Source organism: Suricata suricatta, chromosome 11, assembly GCF_006229205.1.
Source record: "Suricata suricatta isolate VVHF042 chromosome 11, meerkat_22Aug2017_6uvM2_HiC, whole genome shotgun sequence".
NCBI lineage: Eukaryota > Metazoa > Chordata > Mammalia > Carnivora > Herpestidae > Suricata > Suricata suricatta.
In genome coordinates this window covers 105,219,720-105,239,239 of record NC_043710.1, presented here as the reverse complement: position 1 = coordinate 105,239,239, position 19,520 = coordinate 105,219,720, and the positions used below count along the sequence as shown (strand labels likewise).

The 19,520-nt window shown below is 41.1% G+C and overlaps 1 long non-coding RNA gene across 1 annotated transcript; it reads right to left on the bottom strand.

Moving 5' to 3' along the window:
• Nucleotides 1-7,367: 7,367 nt before the first annotated feature.
• On the bottom strand, nt 7,368-16,011 carry LOC115306690. Its single transcript, XR_003915404.1, has 3 exons — nt 15,947-16,011; nt 7,785-7,970; nt 7,368-7,520 (listed from the first exon to the last, which is right to left on the bottom strand). It is a non-coding gene; the product is annotated as an uncharacterized LOC115306690 (long non-coding RNA).
• Between the last annotated feature and the right edge of the window lie 3,509 nt (nt 16,012-19,520).

Genomic DNA, 19,520 nt, shown 5'->3' with positions numbered 1-19,520 from the left:
CTTTCTTCTCTTGTTCCTGTGATTCAATGGCTTCTTTAGTAATATACTTAGATTACTTTCTCTTTATTTTTTGTATATCTATTACAGGTTTTTGATTTCTGGTTACCATTAAGTTTAGATATAATTTCTTATGTATATAGTAGTCATACTTAGATTTGAATGTTTTTTAAAACATTTTTAATAGTTTATTGTCAAATTGGTTTCCATATAACATCCAGTGCTGTTTCCCACAAGTGCCCTCCTCCATCACCACTGCCTCCCTTCCCCCTTCCGCTCCCCCTTCAACCCTCAGTTCGTTTTCAGTATTCAGTAGTCTCTCAGGTTTTATGTCCCTCTCTCTCCCCAGCTCTCTTCCCCCTTCTCCTCCCCATGGTGCTCCATTAGGTTTCTCCTGTTCTCCTGTTAGACCTATGAGTGCAAACATGGTAGCTGTCCTTCTCTGCCTGACTTATTTCGGTTAGCATGACACCCTAGAGGTCCATCCATTTTCCTACAAATGGCCATATTTCATTCTTTCTCATGGCCATGTAGTACTCCATTGTGTATATATACCACATCTTCTTGATCCACTCATCAGGTGATGGACATTTAGGCTCTTTCCATGATTTGGCTATTGTTGACAGTGCTGCTATAAACATTTATTTGTTTTTGAAAGACAGAGACAGATCACGAGCAGGGGAGGGGCAGAGACAAAGAGATACACAGAATCGGAAGCAGGCTCCAGGCTCTGTGCTGTCAGCACAGAAGCCAGATGCAGGGCTCGAACCCACGAACTGTGAGATCATGACCTGAGATGAAGTTGGACACTCAACCAGCTGAGCCACTCAGGCGCCCCTTGAATCTGTTTTAAAAGCAGTAAATTTTTGCTACCGCCCCCACCTTTTAGGAATATGATATCATATGTTACATTCATTTGTTTCATGAATCCATGACATTTTAATAGATATACTTGATTTTGCTACTTTTGTGCTTTAACTTCCATAAGTTTTTGGTAAGTGGTTAATTTTATTGTGTTTATATGTGCCTGTGAATATTTTCTTACTCATGCTTATAGTCTTTCATTTTCCTTTTTTTTTTTTTAATGTTTGTTTATTTTTGAGGGAGAGCAAAAAAGAGCATGTGCATGTGAGTGGGGGAGGGGCAGAGACAGAAGGAGTCAGAATCCCAAGCAGGGTCCATACTGTCAACACAGAGCCTGATGTGGAGCTTAAACTCACAAACCATGAGATGATGACCTGAGCTGAAATCAAGAGTCAGACGCTCAACCTACTGAGCGACCAGGTGCTCCTGGTCTTTCCTTTTCACTCAGAGAACCCTATTTAACATTTTTTAGTGGTGATGAATTCCTTTAACTTTTGTTTGGGAACCTCTTTATCTCTCCTATTCTATTTTTTTTTTAATCTCTCCTATTCTAAATGACAGCTTTGATGGATGGAGTATTCTTGGTTGCAGGGTTTTTCCTTTCAGCACTTTGAAGATACCATGCCACTCCCTCCTGGCCTACAAATTTCTGCTGAGAAGTCAGCTAATAGCCTTATGGGGTTTTCCTTATATAGAACTGTTTTCTTTTCTCTTGTTACTTTTAAAATTCTCTTTATCACTCCTTTTCACCATTTTAATTATTATGTCTGGGTGTGGGCCTCATTGGGTTGATTTTTTGGGGGATCTCTGTGGCTTCTGGATCTGAATGTCTCTTTCCTTCCCTAGAGTTATGGAGTTTTTAGCTATTATTTTTTCATATAAATGTTTTGTCCCTTTTTCTGTTTTTTGGGGGGTGGCTTCCCATTAATGCAAATGTTAATATGCTCAGTGGTGTCACTGAGTTCCCTTCACTTATTCTCCTACCTCTAGTCTACTATTTATTACCTCTAGTGTATTCTTAATTTCAGTTATTGAGCTTATTATATATGATTGGTTCTTTTTGATATTTTCTCTTTGTTGAAGATCTGAGATTCCACTCTTTTTTTAAAAAAAATGTTTATCTTAGAGAGAGAGAGAGAGAGAGAGAGAGAGAGCATGAGTGCATGAGAGAGAGCAGGAGAGAGACAGAGAGGGAAAGAGAGAATCCCAAGAAGGCTCATGCTGTCAGCACAGAACCTGATGCAAGGCTCGATCATATGAACTGTGACATCATGACCTGATGTGAAATCAAGATTAGATGTTTGACTGACTGAGCCACCCAGGTGCCCCGAGATGCCTCTCTTTTCTCAAGTCCATTGAGTATCTTTATGACTATCACTTTATCTATCAATTATATTACTTATCTCCATTCTGTTTGGGTCTCTTGCTGTGATTTTTGTCCTGTTCTTTGATTTGGGACATATTCCTCTGTCCCTTATTGTATCTACCTCTTTGTGTCTATTTCTGTGAGTTAGGGAAGTCCGCCAGATCTCCTGCTCTTAAAGAAGTGACCTCTGGCAGACGAGGGCTTCTGGTTTCCCTGCAGTGTGATGCCCCCTGTTCACCAGAACCTGTTGCCTTAGAGGTGCTTCCTATGTGTGTTCTGTGTGCCCTGCAGCTTTTCCTCCAATCCAGCCATCTGCAATGACTTTCTTTGCTTGTTGTGGGCAGATTTTCATCCTGTGCTGTTAAGGTGCTGGTATAGGGCTGCCTTGGGCATCAGTTTGGTCGGATTTGATGTTTGCCAGAACTGCATTTGCACAAAACTGCAGGGTTCTTTCCCTGCATTATCCCCTAAGATGCTTTTGTTGGTGGGCAGGGCCTGTAATCAGACTAGATGTCTGCCTGCATTCTATCTGCTGAGGTTGCAGTGACCCCAAACTACCAGGATTTCCGTTTGTGCTGCCCCCTTTGAGGCATTTATTGATGGGTGGGGCTTGTCAGCACCCAGATATCTGCTCCTGGCTCACTGCTGTGGCTGCAGTTGACTGTGTGTGTGGTTATCATCCCCTCTCTCAGGGCAGGAGTCACTTTGGAGTGGTGGTGGTCACTGTCAGATTTGCCTGCACAATGCTGTGCTGGTGGCATCACTTTGGAATGATGCCTACGAAATGCAGCGGATTGATTGGAGGGAATCCACAGGGACTTGATGTTGGGGGTCGTTAACAGGGTACCCACTGGCCTGCATTTTGAAAGAGAACTGAAGCTACTTTTGAGGAACTCCCGCTGAATGAGGCAGGTCGGATGGGGTAGATCCACAAGAGAATGTGAGGGTGGGGTGAAGTATTATCAAGCCAGATGGAGGGATTTTGCACTAGTTCCCTTAGGTATTCATAGATCTAGGCTGGTGGGCAGGAAAGAGAAATCATGACAGCCAGCTTTTTGTTTTTGGGGAAATCTACAGATTGCTGCCCTTCCTGCACACCTTGTGATGTTAGTAAAGAAAGCCCCTCTCTGTCTACCCCAGGCATTTTCCAAGCTGAGGCTTCTATGCTGTATCTCAGTGTGGTTGTTTGTCATGCTGTCTTTTTAAGGGTAGAGCCCGTTTCCTACCTCCTTCCAGCTCTCCCAGAACAAAACCCACTGATTTATAAAATTCCTAGTGTGAAGCCCCACTCATTATAAAAACTTACAAAGTTAAGCCTTCTGCTTTTCAAAGCCAAATATTATGGGGATTTAGGGTACCTGGTCCGGGGTCTGTTCCTTGCCCCCCTCTCCCTCTCCCTCTCCGTCTCCCTCTCCCTCTCTCTCTCAGTGGAGAGTCTGTTCTGCCAGTATTCATCATTTATGGGTTATTTACCCTGATGTGGGTGTGACCTAGGTGTATCCACAGAATGAGTTCAGCTTAGGATCTTCCTACTCTGCCATCTTCTCCTGTCTGATTTTTTTTTGTTCCTTTGTTCTTTACTGTTTTCTTTTTACATTAAATGAATGTTTTCTAGTGCAACTCTTAATTCCTTTAGTGATACTTTTAAGATTTAAAATTTTCTAATGGTTCTTGCAATTACCATATATAGTAGATTCTGGTGATTTGTGGTAGTTATGTTCTATATTTGTGAGTGTGTGTGTGTGCATGCATGTGTGCCAAATCAAATTACTCAAATCAAATTACTGAATTACTTCTGACTGATAAATTCCCCTTACTATTTCTTGTAAAGCAGGTCTGTTAGCAATGGATTCTCTTCATTTTTATTTCTCTGGGAATGTCTTTTATATCTTAACCTTCCATTTTGAAAAATAGTTTTGCTGGATAAGAGTCTAGCTGATGAGTTTTGTTGTTTTCCTTTTTCCCCTCCTTAAAATGTGTCATTTAAATAGGTCATTCAACTCCCCTTCTTGCTCCTTTTTTTCTGATGAGAAATCAACTCTCGATCTTGTGTGAGTACTTTGCACATGAATAGGCATTTTTGTTTTCCAGATTTTCAATCTGTCTTTCAATATTTTTTACTAGTATGTGTCTAGATGTCCATCTCTTTATGCTATTCCTATTTGGAGTGGGTTGAACTTCCTGGATGTATAGATTAATGTTTTCAATCAAATTTGAGAAACTTTTGAAGTATTTTTTTTTTCAAATACTTTTTTCTTTTTTTTCCTCCCTCTCCTATGGTTCTTTCATTATGTGTATGTTGTGCTTCAGTTGTACCACAGACCCCTACTGATCTATTTATTTTTCTTATTTTTCTCTCTATTCTTCAGAATGTATAATCCATATCACTTTATCTTCAAATAAGCTGATGTGCACACTCAGATTTATTGAGCCCCACTAATGAACCTTTCAGTTATTATCTTTTTCAACTCTAGAATTATCCTTTGTTTTTTAAAATGATTTCTCTGAATTGGTGATCTCTCTTTGACAAGGTTTTGTTAGAATACCTTTCTTTATCTCTGAAACAAAATTTCCCTTAATTCCTTGAACATGTTTATAGTTGTTGTTTTGAAGTTTTGTCTCCTAGATCTGACACCTTGACCCTTTCTTAGGCAGTTTCTGTTGCTTGCTTTTTGTTTACAATCATACTTCCCTGTTTCTTTGCATGGATCATATTTTTTGTTGAAAATTGGGCATTTCAGAAATATATTGCAGGAACTTTTTGTAGTAATCTATCCCAGTAGATCTTGATGTTGTTATTTGCTTATCTGTTTAGTGACTTGGCTGGACACATTATTAAAGTCTATTTTTCCGGGGGTATGCAGACTTCGATGCTACCCCGCAGAAAGTATGACCTTGTGCCTTCATGCAACCACCCTGAGATGACCATAGTTCTATCATGGTTCTCTTTGTCTCTTACTCTGATCTCTCTCTTAAGCTGTCTTCATCTGTTGGTATAACATCCAGCTGCTTGTCCAAAGCTCAAAGTGTCCCATGATGAAACCAAGTCAGTACTCTGAGGGGCCCTAGAAATGGTCCAAAGATTTGGAGAATATTGTGACATACTTTGACATTTGGGGTCCTCTCATATAAGTGGGTTGGAATCTATCCTGTGTAGGTAGATTGCTCCATATCTCATTGAGTTAGTCTCTTAGACCTGAAGAAGTCAATTCAGTTTAAGGGTTGTATCTCATTTCAAAAGGTGATGACCTAATAACTCAAGTGAGGTCTATATGGTGCAAGTGTTTGAATCAGGTATATAATAAGTAGGAAGAAAAAATAATTGTTTCATCTTTTGTCATGAAAGTATATTTACCAAATTGCTGGAAGTCACAGTTAGCTTAAGAGAAATTTCCTTACATCTGGAAAACAAAAGAATAAAGAACCAGCAATGTTTCAAACAAAAGTCATGAAAAATTATAATCCTCCTCCTCTGTTCACCCAGTCCTGTGTAATTAATTATTGATTTTTTGTTAGCTTTATGAACCCATTTTTTACTTAGAGTTCTGAATCTTTACCCAGTTCTGTGGTATGACCTACAAGTTACCAGAATCCTGTACTTATTAGAGACCCTTCCATGAATTTCCTTGAAGGTGAATCACTTTGGCAAAAGCAGCAGAGTGAAATAAATGACAAAAGATATAAAAATGACAATGGTTAAAGATCTGAGGAGAATTCATTATAATGCAATTAACAAAGAAATAGTTATTTCTGGGACATACAATTTAAGATGACAAGTGGAATTATGTCTGATGACATTACACATCAGATTTTTAGGAATTTAGTATAACTTCTGGAACACATATTAATTCCATACATCCAGGGGCACCTGGGTGACTTAATCTGTGAAGCCTCCAACTCTTGACTTTGGCTCAGGTCATAATCTAATGGTCATGAGATCAAGCCCTATATTGGGCTCTGCCCTGAGTGTGGTACCTACTTGAGATTCTCTCTCTCTTTCTCTCTCTCTCTCTCTCTCTCTCTGCCCCCTCCCCTGCTCATGCTTACTCGCTTGCTCACTCTCAAAAAAAATTAAAAAATATTTGTGGGGTGCCTGGGTGGCTCAGCCAGTTAAGCTTCTGGCTTCGGCTCAGGTCATGATCTCACAGTTCGTGGGTTCAAGCCCTGCACCGGGCTCTGTGCTGACAGCTCAGAGCCTGGAGCCTGCTTTGGATTCTGTGTCTCCTCCTCTCTCTGACCCTCCCCTGCCCATGCTGTCTCTCTGTCTCTCAAAAATAAATAAAAAAACATTTTAAAAAATTTTTAATTAAAAAATATTTGGGTTAGTTTCTGTATTTCTGATTATTAAGAACACTTAATTCATATATGCTTATTTCTAAACTAAATAGAGCTCTTTTACAAATTAATTTTGGCAATTTCATCAATAGAAAAACTGCCCACATCTGCAACATACATGTATAGACACATAAACAGATTCAAACATAAACCTTATATAAACCTTATAGCTTTTATCCTAAAATTTTAGCCATGAATTGGTGCAATTTGAAAATCACTAGTTCAAGGGCATCGGGTGGCTCAGTCGTTTAAGACTCTGACTTTGGCTCAGGTCATGATCTTATGTCTGTGGGTTCAAGCCCCACGTCGAGCTCTGTGCTGGCTGGCAGCTCAGAGCCTGGAGCCTGCTTCAGATTCTGTGTCTCCCTTTCTCTCTCCCCCTCCACACTCACACTCTGTCTCTGTCTCAAAAATAAATAAAACATAAAAACATCTTTAAAAAATAATAAATAATAAAAATAATAAAACTCATAGTTCATAAACAGCTGAATCCAGACGGCCTCTGGCAGAGGGAAGTGTAAAGATTACCCTCTCCAGTGGCTAAAGCTTTTTGCTCATTGTGGAGACTCAAAAATTTTGTATTTGTCCTTGACAAGGAACCTTAAGGAGGCTGGTGACTAGATTTTGGGCAAAAGAGCTTTTTTAGCAGTTTATATCTTAAAAGGCCTCTGTTTGGGGGTTTTTCCCCCTTCATTCTCATTTTTTTCCCCTTTATTCTCCAGAGATTGTGAGCAGAGTTTTAGGTATCTCCCGGGGTATTTGCATTTCAAAGACGTAGTAAGATTTACATCTTCAAGGGACAGAGAAAGAAAATGTAAGTTTTATCCTAGGAGGGTTAGTACCTTCTGGGTTGTTTTGGCAGCTGCAATTAAAATGTAGTAGTGCCATCCTATAATGAGGGAGAGTGCCATGTAAAGAATAATTCTCTGGACTCAGGGTCAAATGAGGCATCTTCAGGCTGAGAAACAAAAAGCGGTCATTTGGGTCACTATTTGGGAAAACAACAAAACCCCATTGGACCAGGCCAACTTTGCTCAGCAGGAAGCGGGCTTCACGTTAATGTTCCCAGTTCAGTGCAAGCCTTCCTTGTGTATAGAAGGGTGGGCAAGGAGCCCCGTAATAAATATCCAAGTGAGGAGTGGGGGGCCGATAGTTCAAGGATCACTGGAGCTGGAAGACTTTGCCTTCCCCCTTCCCCTTTCCCTCCGGCCACCTCACTAACCTGCCAGCGCCTCGTGAGGTGGCCGCCAGGTTCTCCAGTCAGGGGAAAGCCAGAGTCTTGGAATTCTCCAGTGTCTTGAAGGGAATAAGCAGCAAGTCCAGATGGATCTTTAAGAAGGCTGCAGATTGTAGCGTCTTTAGAGATACTGTCCAGGTAATACATTTTGTCAACTGTGAGTGAAACCTCCTGTCCCAAAGGAGAAAATCCACAAAGCCAATGAGCTCTTCTCCCTCATTTGTGCTGCATAAAATCTTTAAGAAAGGTTGAAATTTCAGTTAAGGTAGAGTTTTTGATCTCAGTTTCTACTTCTTGTTTTTATCCTGTTACCTTAATCTTACATGTTGTTACCAGAAGTGTTTGGATCATGTCACTGTGGGCCTTATAGATGGCTGCTTTCCTTTCCAGCGTGTTCCAAGAGACTTCTCTGGAATTCTACCTCTGTAGCATGATGTGGACAGTGTTTTGAAGAGTCCAGGCCACTATAGTGTAAATATCAGAGTCTTGGTGTATTGGCATATAGCACTGAGTAATCACCCATGGGGTTTGGGATTAATTAGAAAGTTGGCGTACTTCCTCTGGGCTTGTAGGAGGCACTAGAACCAGATGTTCAGGACTTTTATATTTGCCCATTAATTTTTTAGCAATATCATGCCATGGATTGGACTCAGAATATCCAATTGAGCCAGGAGACCAAGAGAATAGTAGTGAGTGAAATGGTGACAGAGACCACAAGCCTCTGTTCTACTTCCCCTCTGGTGCCTCCATTGTTTCTGGTTGCAAGGCGATTTCACTCTCCTGGGCTAGGAAACCTAGTCCAAGCATGACCCACGGACTCAGTGGCCACTGGTGGGGGTCTCCTTTCCTCCTCACCTATAGGAACGTTTTCTTTACGCCTTTGCCCAGAGCCTCTCCTTGGACAGTCACATTAGACTTGCAATCCAAACGTCTTCCTTATCTATCACTGGCCATAAGGCATGGAGGACCCTTACACACATTAACAGTCAACTAAGGCTTTTATAGTTAGTGGCATGATAGTTAGATTAGACTGTGTGGCCTTGATCACTCTGCTCGGGGGAGATGTTGAATTATTATGGAAGCTGTGACCTTTGGGTTGGATACAGCAGGTAATACACTGCAGAGGTCGTATACAAATCACCCCCGGCAAGTGGTGCTCTTTCCAGATGCTGAGACCCGCCTGGGTTAGGTGGCTAGTCAAGCAAGTTACTGGGAGAGGGCGTTCATTCCCCTTAGTGAATCCCAGTTCCTTCATGCTGGTATCAGCCTATCAGGAGTCAATGTTGGATTTCAACTGGCCCTTGTGGTTGTTGATTGTAAAATCCTCCTCAGCAGTAACCATCAAGAAGCCTTGAAAAAATAAAGGTTTCTTATTTATAGAATCTGGACATTATACAGCACATTTCAGCCACCCAGTGAGATCATGAGAAGTGGGGAGAGAGAGATGGGACCTGGGTTTGTTTTTATTGGGGATGAGGTAGGGGCCTCACTTTTTTTTTTTCACAGGCTCACTCTTTATTGGTGAATTTAAAATGTGAGAAAGGGAATTTAAAGTGTGGGAAGAGAAAAAACAAGTGGCCCAAATGGTCAGTTATTGAAATCAGGCAAAATCTCTAAAACAAGGTTCAGTGGGGGAAAGTGGCCCGATTCTCTATCAAGTTGTATGGCTGCCAATGTGTTTATTAGAGACCACCAGCTTCCAAGTGGATGTCTCAGCAACCAAATCTTAAATCAGGCACTTGTGTTACAAACAAAAAGTCAGGGTTTACACTGTGGAACGGGTATGTGATACGTGCATGGATGAGTTTTAGGTATGTCTTCTATATAGGTGTGCATGTTGTGCATGGGAGACGGTGCTTGCTTTTCCTTTGGTAATTGGGTCCCTCATGACTGAACAAGAATTCAGCTCACACAAAGCCTATAAATATAAGAAAAACACAAATACACAAAGAGAGCTCTCCAGGATGAACTGATATTTCAGCTACCATGAGTTTATCCCGTGTATATGTTAACAATCTAGAGTGAGATTTGGGTCTCCAGGGCCTCTTTAGAAATTATTTGGCAAAACTATGCCTGATTTTTAAGATCAAGAAACTCAAATTCAAAGTGTTTTTATGATTCAATAAAGTTGACATCGCTGATTAAACTATGCACTTAGGGTAGAGTAGGATGGAATAGCTTTCTTATCTACCAGTCCAGTGAAGTTGTTACGCCATGCTACCATCTCTAGAAAAATACCAACTATCTCTGGATTGAGAGTCCATAGATACTATTTCAAGACAGAGCAGAACCGAGGTAGGAGTATACACTTAATTGATTATTATCAAGATTTTATTTTTAGGGGGGGGGAATTTTCTCCATCCTCAAATTAAGGGAAAGTGTGGAGTTATGGGACTCTCACTATGAAGAAAACCTGGATACAGGTAACAGGTGAGAAAGGAATGTTGTAAAACATAAGACGCTATGTATCAGGAAGATGATCTGGTAAAGAGGAAGGCACCAGCTACCAGGGAGAAGAGCTGCTTAAGTTTCATAAAAGCGAACTGTCAGGGACTCCCTGAGGGGGCCAGTGCACACCACAGATCATGGAGGAGGAGGCAGGGCCAACGGGAAGAATGGCATGGAAAGTGGAGAATGAGTCTTCAGAAATCTGGAAAATGGGCAGTTGGGCCAAATAAGATGGGCTGCTGGCTGGTTTTTCATAAGATGCTGAAGAGTGTGGAACAAACAGAGGCATCAGAATCAGAAAGCTAGAAGTTCAGTTCCTGGTCCTACCACTAACTGTCTCTTCCCCAGTGAAAGGAGACTAATAACCACACAGGTGTTTGTCATGAAGATACAGGTTTTAGTGCAAATAAAAGCCCTCGTGCATTGTCAGTGTTGGACACATGGCAGCTTTAGTTAGAGTCAGGCTGTGTAGGAGGGAACGCTTCCAAGAGGAAGCTTCTAGCTTTGATATTCTCCACTCTTGTGAGTCCCTGAACTCTGATCTTGACTTTATCTTCATGTTTGACACCTACACACTCTGCCTTTCTGACTCTAGATTTTAAATTATTTTTCATATGTCAAATTATCTCCCACCTACACAAACTTCAACAGTCTGTTCTGGCTCTCCATGTCCTGTCCTACCACACTCAATGTTAACAACGTGGGCTTCAGAGAAGTTGTCGAAATATCTTAAAAGGTACATGTCTCTCTGCATGCTTTGAGATCTTCAGACTTTTCAAACCCCTTTATGTTTGAAATTGATAAATTGATAAACTGAGTACTGATATAACCCTCAATAAAGCAGGACTACCAATGAGGAAATCATCAACCATGTTCATAAATTTTTAAAACTTTGAACAAGTTTAGGGCATACTTTTTTGCTAACAGGTCATCAAAATGCAATAGACTTACAACCACAAGATTCTAATTGAAGAGAATTGGGGTGGGGGGAATCAGCATTTCAGTATTTAGCATATAACTGAGTAGGAAAATATTTTTGTGAATATTAACATTTAAAAAAATTGTTTTTAGTGTCTATTTATTTTTGAGAGAGACATAGAGCAAGGGGTGGGGAGGGGCAGAGAGAGAGGGAGACACAATCCAAAGCAGGCTCCAGGCTCTGAGCAGTCAGCACAGAGCCTGACAGAGGGCTCAAACTCATGAGCTGTGAGATCATTACCTTAGCCAAAGTCAAACACCCAACTGAGCCACCCAGGTGCTCCACCAACATTTTAAAATTGATCTTAAATAGGTACTATGTTCTGTATTTTACCAAGATAATAGCGTTATCATAAAGTGGGAAAGATGGCAAACCTATTTTACCTATCTATAATACAACTCTGTTTTTATCGGTAAATGAGTGTATGAGATAATATAGAATACCGTGTGTTTCACTGTGTACAAACCTATATGGATGTCCCCTTAGGAAATCTGTACCTTTCCTTCATGATGTACAAAACCGTCTGACAGCAAATGTGGAAAATGACACTCTGTCCAGGTTGTTTTTTTAAGTCAATTTACTGAGGTACAATTTATACATAGTAAAATTCAACATTTTTAGTATATAGTTTTGAGTTTTGACAGAATGTAACCATTACCATAATCAAGATATAGAACCATTCCATCATCCCAAACCTCTCATGTTCCTTTGTGGTCAATACATGTTGTGTGTCTACCAGTAGTTGGTTCATTTTTACTGATGAGCAGTATTTCATGTATGGATGCATTCCAGTTTTACCCAGCTGAAGGACATTTGGGCTATTCCCAGGTTGGGGCAGTTTTGAATAAAACCTCTTCAGACATCCGTGAATGGATGTTTTTATGGACATAAGTTATCAGTTTTCTTGGGTGATTTGGGGTCCTGCTGGTTAATACGGTAAATCTATTTCAACGTTATGAGAAACTGCCAAACTGTCTTCCACAGTATCTGCATCATTTTTGGATACTCCACCAGAAATCTATGAGAGTTTCAGTTTATCCATATTCTTGCCAGTGCTTGGTACTGTCAGGTTTTTTTTTAAGACATTCTAATGCATGTGTAGTAGTATCTCATTATAATTTTAATTTTCCTAATGTCTGATCTCCCTAATACCAGTTGAACATCTTTTGGTATGTTCATTTGCTATCTGTATATCTTCTTTGGTGAAATTAGGAAACTTTTGCCCATTCCCTAATGGGATTGCTTATTTTCTTATTGAGAAAATATATATGAATATATATATTCATCCCAGTCTGAGTCTGAAGGCTTGATACCCAGAAGAACTGACATCTGGGGGTAGGAAGAAATAGATGTCTCAGTTTAAGTAGTGAGGCCAAATTCACCCTAGCTCCATCTTCGTATGTCCTCTGGCCCTCAGTGGACAGAATGATGTCCATCCACACTGGTGAGGGATGAGAGTGAACTATACTCAGTCTACCTAGAATCATAAATCTCTTCTGGAATTTTTTTAGCCCAGTCAAGTTGACACATAAAATTAACCATCAAAGCTGTCACAGATGTAGTTCGCCTCTGTGACTGTTGCTGTCGGATCATACCAATATCTGGGTCATTTCTTAAGACTGATTCTGCTTGCCTTGCTCTTGACTATGGATTATCTTTGTGTATTTGTGTGCTTCATAATTTTTATTTATTGCCCAACATAAGGTTGAGAAACAATATAGACTGAAATAAATAGTATTTATGCACAGAAAAGTTACGTATCTTTTCCTAGGCTATTAGTATGTGTGTTGGGAGAAGGAGGTTCACTCAGTCTAGACAGGAGTTGATTGGGTTTGTTGTTTTTGTTTGTTTGTTTGTTTTGTGGGGCGGAGGTTGTTATGTCTATGGTGACCTTGGGTTCACCATCAACTTCAAACTTCTCTGAAGTTACTTGGTGCTTAGGGTGGGTATCTTTTTGACAAAGGGTTTTTCTCAGTGTTCCTCTCTCACCCTTAGTGTTATCCTTCCTGTGCCTCAGAATGACTCTTTCTCCAGCCATTGTTCCTTCTCTCGTGATTAATTGCTGTTGCTTTTCACTCGGTACTGTTTACCCTGCTGGGGAGAAGGAGTGGGATTATCTGATGTTCTGGCTCAATCTCCATGTTCTGGCAGGCTTTGTATCTCTAGATTGGATCGAGGTTAGGAATGGCTTTCTTGGTGAGCCTGCCACCTTCCCCACAGCATTAGGAAATCTCTAATGGTCTGGGTCCAGGTCACTTTCCTGCCCCCGCCCCCACCCCCAGGCACACACAGTTTTCTTTCTCCTGCAATTCCCCAGCCACAGACAGCATTCATATGTGCGCTAGAAAGGCCAAGGTTCATGGTCCTGGAACAGGAGCAGGGGGATGCAGGGAAGACTTTGTCTTTCCCATCATGAAACTTCTCTCTCCTCTAGGCCTGCACTACTGATGGATGAGGCTTTATCCTGTCTTCTGCTCTGAGCCCCTTCCTCATGAGTGCTTGGGGGAGGCCCAAGGAGAAGAGCTGCTGGTAAGCACGAATGTTCCCGATGTCTTCCCTCCTAGGAGTTCTGTACTCTCACACTAGCCCACCCTCAGCTGGTAGCAGTGGGTTTGGAAAACCATGACTAAATTCTTCTCCCTCATTGTTTCCTCAAAAGTCAATGTTTGTGTCCCTTCTTCCATTCTGTTCTGGGAAGTACTGTCTTCAGATTTTAAGTTATATGCTTGACCCCAGTTTCTGATAAGTTAAGCAACAGTTATCATTTGTGGATCATCTGGATTTTTCTTGTTCTTGCGGGCATGAGAAAGCTCCTGCTGGCCAACTGTATCTTAAGCTGAAGTTTGAAGTCCTCTGAGGCTTATAGTAAAGGATATAAAACTGTTTTAGGAAGACAAGATCCTTGAATGAGAGAAAAAAAAAAACTCTAAAGAAAACCCATGCTCAATGAGTTGACTGAACACAGTTGTCTATAACTAAAAGTAAATAAATGTATGCTGTCTTCCTTTTTGATGGAGGAAGATGATGACATTGAGACTAAGAGATGCTTTGCTGAGAATGTAAATTTGAACTTGAAGGCCAAGTTTTAGCTGAAAACAGTATGTTTTTCTAATAGTGGATAATGGACTATAGTAAATGCTAAGACAGGGGTTCTTCATCTTTTTTATGTGGTCATAGAACCCTTTCATGATCTATGAACCTTTTCTGCTAGCAAATGTTATCAAATGCCTGAATTAAAATACATAAGATTACAAAGAAAACAAGTTCTATGGAATTATAGTTTTCATAGTATTTTAAAATATGATATAGAAATATATGCCATTCCTATTTATCACATGAAATAAAAACACCTACTGTTAGGTCTATTAACTACTGTAACTTCAAAGTACTAGTGACAGTAAATGCTATTTCCTGATATCTGCAACAATTGTGACATGATAGGAAGCATTTGTGATTCCTAATAATTTGAATGTTAGATACTACAAATACTACGGCACTTGACTGTCTATTCAAATTTTTTTAAATCGTGAATTTTAGTGAGGCAGGAGTGAAAATAAAGATGTAATCTTGGTTTCGTCTAAGTTCACATTCTCCTTTGATTCCTATCCTTGGATCTCCCAAGGGGAGCCCTCGATCAAGCAACCTCTCTGCTGAAGCAGAGACCCATCAAAAGCAATCAGAGGTAAATATAGCACTGCATATTAACTCTACCGGAATTAAAATTTAAAATAGGCAATCAGAGGCAGGAGGAGGAAAGTAGGAGAAGGCTTTAGAGAGACTCCAGGTGGAAATCAAAACATCTACCAAAATACGCAGCGGAGGAGGAATGTAGTACATTCAGGGAACTGAAAGTAATTTTGTATTTTGGAACACAACTATTATTACTACTAGTTACCCTTTAATGAGAACTTTTTAGATGCCAAGTAGTGTATTAAGTATATTAAGAGGTACCCGGGTGGCTTGGTTGGTTAAGCAACTGGCTCTTGATTTCGGCTCAAGTTATGAGCTCACCATTGGTGAGACAGAGCTCCATGTCAGGCTCTGTGCTGGGCATGGAGCCTCCTGAGATTCCCTCTCTCCCTCTGCCCCTCCCCTGCCCATCTGTGCCTGTATATGCACCCTCTCTCTTTTACTGTCTCTTGCTCAAAACAATAACAACTTTTCATGTAATTGAGTCCTCAAAACATCTCTTTGAGGTAAACATACTTGATTCCCATTTTGCAGATGAGAAACCTGGGACCCAAAGATTTTAAATAACGTTGCTCAGGTGAAGTAGTTCATATGTTACCAAGCATGTATTTAAACCTCTTTCATTCAAAGCTCATGAGGGGCTTTGGATGTGTCTTCATCTATTGGAGGAAGGCATTTCAGTGTGGAAATGCTTAGGGATGAAGTCCTGAAGGAGTGTGGATTGTACCCTGAAAACCAACTTTCCACCTTCATCTCCTCCCTCTTCGCCTATTCCTTTAGCACCCTACACCACTATCATTCCCAAACACAACTTGATTTTGCTACCTTTATGCTTTGTACATGCTTCTTTCTCCACCTTGCATTGTCCTCTTTCCAGGTATGTTTTTTCTCCTGGCTAACTGGAACTCAGACTTTGTGGTTGAGTTCCTCTCTATTTTTTTAATGTTTTATTTTTGAGAGAAAGAGAGATGGAGACAGAGCATGAGTTGGGGAGGGGCAGAGAGAAAGAAAGACACAAAATCCCAAGTACCTGTTAGCACAGAACCTGCATGGAGCTCAAAACCACCATCCAAGAGACCAGGACCTGAGCCAAAGTCAGACCTTAACCAACTGAGCCACCCAGGTGCCCTGGTGAGTTCCTACATTGTGACCTCACAAATGTAGATGCCACCAGTAGTTAGGAAAGCTTTCTAGAGGCAGGTAGAGAAGAAAGCCAGGGTAAAGGCAGTCCTAAGAAGAAAAAAAGAATATGATCAGCAAAGGGTAAAACATTTTTAAAGCTGTCTTCTAGGTCAGAAAAAAAATATGGTCTCAGAAGAGGATTCAAGAGGAAACTTAGATGGTTTATTATCTGTATAACAAGGTTGTTGCTCTTACAGAAAAAAAAGAAATAGCATATACTTACTGAAAAGATTACCACACCCTTGAACAATCCTGCCTGGGGTTCAGCCCTCATAATGTTTAGAATGTTTGTTTCCTTTACATCTTAAAGTGTTAAACATCAAACAACATTATGTTTTAAAATCCCTTCCTCCAAATACTTTTATAAATTTGAAACTTGTGTATTGGGATATATGCTTCATGGAAAACACTTTTATCAAAAACCCATTTATTCAACCAGTATTTAATGAGAACCCTTAAAAATGTGCAAGGCACTATGGGACACGTAATGACGAGTCCCACAGCAGTGAACCTCTGATTCTACAAAGAGCTTTCAAATTTGCATCTCACAGTCATGTTTTATTTCCTCCATATTTTTAAGAATATAAAAAATTCAGGAGATTTCACATAATTATCTGGATTTCCGGCTTCAGCTGAAACAGCAGTGACTTAGCTTGCATTCCCAAATGGAACGGGCTGGAGCCAAACCTCTTACAGACCAGATGCTTGCTCTCCAGTGTACCCTTGACACCACCGTGCTGCCAGCCCTTGGGTGGGGCTGGGGGTGGGTCCCAAACTGCAGAGCCATTTTTCAACCTGCCCTGTTTCTCATCCTTTGGATTCAATGAGACCACAAGTCGTTTGTGTCTCTACAACATCCTTGACTTCTATCTTCTTTTCATTCGATTCAAGAATGATTCAAGGACTTTATTACCTCACAATGAGACATATTATAATGGCTAACATAACACTGAACAGCACTCACTGTGTTAAGCACTTCACATTGGCCATCTCGTTTAATACAACAACCCTATACAGTAAATTCCATCACAATCCTCATCTTACAATACAGAAAATTGAGACACTAGAAACTTAATGCACCTGTCCAAGGTCCCACAGCCTGCAAGTGGGGCAGTCTGACTCTTGAAGAAATACTCTAAGAGTTAGGGAGAGGGAGGGAGGCGAACCGTGAGAGACTCTTGAATACTGAAAACGAACTGAGGGCTGAAGGGTGCGGGGGAGTGACGGGGGTTGATGGTCTTGGAGGAGGGCACTTGTGGGGAAGAGCACTGGGTGTTAATATGGAAACCAACTTGACCATAAACTATATGGAAGAAAGAAAGAAAGAAAAAATACTCTTAATCCTACAGGCAAAGCAGATAGCTTCAAGCTTGGCTACAGGAAACCTTGGTAACTGCAAGCCTTTCCAGAGGGTGGAAAGGAATAAAAGGCTTTATTTACAAATAGCTTCCCACTCCACATACTCAACTTTCGTAAGTAGTCTTTTATAAAATGGACCTGCCTACTAAAGTGAGCCTTCAGAGTTCCTTTTCAACATGACCCTTCCCTCTCTGGTTATCCCTGTCCCTTCTTGAATCTTACTAGGGTGCATTGCTCCAGAGAGTAAAACACTACAGACGGTAAACAAAGGGACAGTTGGAAATAGCGGTGTATGTGTTGGGAAAAGCGAATGGCTTTGTCAGTTGGGCAACCAGGGCTTTTGAGGTCCGGTCCAGCTTCAAGTTCCACTCTAAGCTGGGATACAGAAAGGCGAGTGCTGTTGCTATTCTAGCAACCCCTTAATTAATAACATTTTCCTGGTGGTGGTGTCATCACTTTGAGCACACCACTAGCTTCAACTTCTTTGTTGCCTGACGTAAGGTGGAGGCTGAGAGTGAGGAGGGTCTTTCCTCAGTATTCCTGCTGCCCCCTGTGATCTCGGCCATCTGAGGCAGGTGTCACTGTGATGTCCCCCTACCAGTTACAGGCTGATGGCTGTGCCTTTGTTACTATCAAGCAGGAGAGATTGTTTTCCTGGCCCAGCCCCAGTCTTAGATAAGTCCTATGTGCCTGAGTCTTGGAAAGAGACTTTCTGAATTTCTTTTCCTCCTTCTTACAGCAGCTTCTCTCTGGTTTGGATCCATGGTTGGTCTTGGAGGAGAGTTTCCTACCCTGCTCATAGTGGTAGCAGAACTTCTCTTGCTATCAGTGTAGACCCTGGGTCCGATGTGGGTCCCTGCCCCTTCCCTAGGAGAAGAGGGCTTATTCCTTTACCTCCTCTTTGCAGCAGTGAATCTTTGCTTGTGTCCTGGGAACAAGGAAGCTACCTGTCCATCTCCCAAGGCAGATGGATTCCTAACCTTCCTTCTCAGCAATGAAGTTTTGTCTGGGCCCTGGGAACTACAGAGTTTTTAACCTCTCCCCAAGCCATTTAAGGTTTTTGCCTAAGGGTTGGAGGAGACACCTGCAAGGCTTTCTGCTTATCCTTTAACAGCTGCCGGTAACTTCCTTCACGCCTGCCCCAAATACTCTCATCTCCTGCTCAGACCCCGGTCTTCCTCGTGAGCACCTGTGAAGAGCCAGGAGGATGAGCTTGTTTCATTTTTCCTTTTTCTATCACTCCCTTCTCTTTGTTTCTGTGCGCCATCAAGGACTAAATGGTTTGCATATCTCATCTCTCCTTGAAGGGACTTGTCCCTCTTTGTTTTTATTTTTTAGGCATTTTTTTCAATTTGAGTATAAGTGACACACAATGTTACATCCGTTTCAGACGGACAACATAATGATTTGGCTTCACCATACATTGTGCTCTGTCCACCACACGTGCAGCTACCATCTGTGACCATACACACTATTACAGTATCATTGACTATAATCCCTCTGCTGGGTCTTCTATTCCCATGACTTACTCATTCCATAACTGGAAGCCTCTCTCTCTCTCACTCTTCTATTTTTCCCACTCCCTGAGCCCCCTTCCTTCTGGCAACCAACACTTCTCTGTAGTTATAGATCAGATTCTGCTTACTGTTGGTTCATTCATTTGGTTTTTTAGATTTCACATGAACAAAATCATATGGTATTTGTCTTTCTCAGTCTGACTTACTTCACTTAGGATAATACCCGCTAGGTCCATCTATATGGTCATTAATGGCAAGATCTTATCCTTTTTTTAATGGCTTAATATTCCATTTTACATATATTTATGTCACATCTTCCTTATCCATTCATCTATCTATGGACACTTAGGTTTCTTCGACAGCTTGGCTATTATAAATGGACACTGCAGTAATCATAGGGGCTCATTTATCTTTTGGAATTAGTGGCTTTCTTTTTTTCTTTCTTTCTTTTTTTTTTTTTTTTGGTTGAGATTGTGGGGAGGGACAGAAGGAGAGAGGGAGGGAGGCAGAGAAGGAAAGAGGGGGAGAGAAGGGGATGACGGGAGA